Here is a 3,376-nt window from a genome sequence, read left to right as displayed (position 1 = left end):
TGTAGAGTGCTGATTGCACACTATACCCGTTTGGCATGATTTGGAAGGGAGAAATGTCAAAATATTTCACCACCCCTAGGAAGTACTCGTGCAAGGGCACAGTGGCCCCCGCCTCGATATGGTACCTCGACCATGAGCTATAAGCATCTCTGGGTATGTTGGCTCTCTGGTCGGAGGTTGGTTTGGAAAGAGTAATCCCAGGAAGGTCTTACTTCTTGGGATATTTGGCCACTATCCTCCTCGATATAATGTTAGGGGAGGAAACATACCATGTTATATCCTTTTTTACAACCTCTTTTGGAAAGGTGCAAAGAAGGAGGATCTCTGGAGGCTGCTCGGGTGAGTAAGTTTATTAAATGTTGTTCGCATTAAAATAAACGTGGGGGCAAATGTTTCCCTAAATATTGGCATGATGATGTTGTATGTTAAAGAGGCACATGAACAACATGTGACTGACTATTAATAAGGGACTGGTGGACCAACGACCAGATTGTTAAGAATATAATAGGTTGCTCATAGGTGCACGAATATGCTGAGCAGCAGGAAAAGAAAGGGTGCAGAAGTATACTAAAAGAGATGCTCACGGGACCGAGACAAACTCTCAAAAACGGTTATAAATTAGATGTTTCATAGATATTTACTATTTTAAATGTAAATATAATTATTTATGTTACTATTTTGTTATGCTTGTAACACAAGTTAAGGATTGCCCACAGGCCCATATGTACATCCGTGAGTTTATAAATAACACTCATAGAATTCATTTATTTCACACACAATGTTTTTTATTTAGAGAGAAATAGTGAGTTTATACACATGACTTGTATCTATCTTCGAGACTTGTGAAACTCAATGAACCCTTGTTCACTGATCGCAGGTTTTGGGACTTTACATAAATAAAACACTAAGTGGACGTATGTTATTACCAATCTCTAGGGTTGAACCACTATAAAATTCCTTGTGTCATTTACATTCTGGTATTCATCTATGTTATTCTTATCTTTTTTCATGACTCCATGTCGTTCACTAAATCTACGGTCAACAACAATACATTTTAAACATTTAACATAATTAATATTAACATTATTAAACAACAAATAAATTAGGTAAATAATATAAAAAATAACCAAAAATCTAAATATTAAAAAAAAGGTAAAGTTTTAGAGATCAATACCTGTTTTGAACAATGAAAATGTCATCTAATCCTCCACAAATGGTTAAAAACATTAGAAAAAGCTTGAAAACCACCCTATAAAAATACATTAGAATTCCATTAAAGCCACTCAATATTTCTTCATTTTTCCCCTAAAACATTAAAATAAATCAACATTATGTATATTCACATGATTTAAAGCGTTAATATGAAAGAAAATAAAAAAAGGACCTTACCGTGGCTGGGGACGAAGGGCGGAGCTATCCTCTCTCGCATCTGTGAAATGGAAAATGTGTAGGGAAATGAGGTTCAAGTCTACTTTGCAGGGAAAAGGGACTTTTCAACCCGGTTTTCTCTAAATAACCGCGGAAAAAAGTAGTAAACTGGGAAATGGTATTTTCTTATGACTGACCAGGGTTACTCCCTAACCGGGAAATTGACTTTAGAATCGAACTAGTATCAGGAACCGAGCCCGTCTCAAAGGCACCATACCAGATGGCACCACCGAAATCAATGAGTTGAAAACATTGTTACAAGAGCTCTGAGATTTGAGATTTATCAGAACAAGCCATTCAACATGGGGGGCACTGGTTCTATTTGTGAAGAAGGATGGAAGCATGTGGATGTGTATCGATTACTATGATCTGAACAAGGTGACAATTAAGAACAAGTAGGCACTACCCCGGATCAATGACTTATTTGATCAACTCCGAAGAGCACCAATATTTTTAAAAATCGATCTACGATTGGGTTAGCACCTACTCAAGGTAAAGGAAGCAGATATACTAAAAACAACTTTAAGGACTCCATACAGACATTACGAGTTCCTAGATATTTCTTTTGGTCTTACCAATGGTCCTGCAACATTTATGGACTTAATAACCGGGTCTTCGAGGATTACATTGACAAATTCGTCGTGGTATTCATTAACGATATATTGGCGTACTCCAAGGACGAAGTCAAGCACGAGGAACACTTAAGACTGACCATGCTGCTACTGAAGGAGCACAAACTTTATGCCATGTTCCAGAAATGAGAAGTTTGGCTATCACAACTGGCGTTCCTCGGGCACATAGTATCCAAGGACAGAGTCGCAGTAGACCCTATTAAGGTGGAGGCTGTAAAGGATTGGCCATGACCTACGAATGCTTCAAAGGTCAGAAGTTTTCTCGGTTGGGCAGGCTATTACCGAAGGTTTGTAGAAGGCTTTTCTAAGATAGCCACTCTGCTTACCAACCTGACCTGAAAAAAGAATAAGTTCCACTAGACGGATAAATGTCAGAAAATCTTCTAGTTGCTCAAAGACAAATTGTGTTCAACACCAGTGCTTTGTGTATTGACACCCAACAACAAGTTTGTAGCATTCTGTGATGCATCCAAGCAAGGGTTGGGCTGTGTGCTGATGAAAAATGACAAGGTCATAGCCTACACCTCAAGACAACTGAAGTAATATGAGCAACACTACCCAATAGATGATTAGGAGTTGGTAGTAGTGGTTTTTGCACTAAAAATCTAGCGCCACTCTCTATATTGAGAACAGTGTGAGATTTATACAGGTCACAAAAGCTTAAAATACTTCTTCACACAAAAGGAGCTCAACATGAGGCAACACAGGTTAATGGTATTAGTAAAAGACTATGACTGTGACATGCTATACCTCCCATGAAAGGAAAATGTCATTGCAGATGCATTAAGTCAGAAGAATTATGGAAGTCTGATAACATTATCCAGAATTGAGAAGCCGCTACAGCAAGAGTTGATTAATGCCAAGATAGAAATAGTCATGGGTCAACTAACTAACTTATCCATCGAGTCAAGTTTTCTAGAGGATATACAGATCGGGCAAGGGCATGATGACACACTATTACCGCTTATAGCTGCAGTCAAAGAAGTCAGGAATACAAAGTTCTATATATGAGGACATGGGTTCTTGATATATAAGGGTCGGGTATAAGTGTCGAATGACCATGGAATCGAGATGAAGATATTGGAGGAGGAACACACTACCCCATACTCAGTTCACGTGGGGTCCACCAAGATCACTCACGACTTTAAGGCATTATATTGGTGGCCGGGGATGAAGAAAGACATAGCAGAGTATGTGTCCAAATGCCTAACATGCCAGCAAGTAAAGGCAGAGCATCAACGACCTAGAGTCTTGTTATAACAGCTTATTATTCCGAAATGGAAGTGGGAAGACATAGCCATGGACTTCATGACAGG

Source organism: Humulus lupulus, chromosome 1 (assembly GCF_963169125.1).
Source record: "Humulus lupulus chromosome 1, drHumLupu1.1, whole genome shotgun sequence".
NCBI lineage: Eukaryota > Viridiplantae > Streptophyta > Magnoliopsida > Rosales > Cannabaceae > Humulus > Humulus lupulus.
This window is presented reverse-complemented; position numbering follows the sequence as displayed.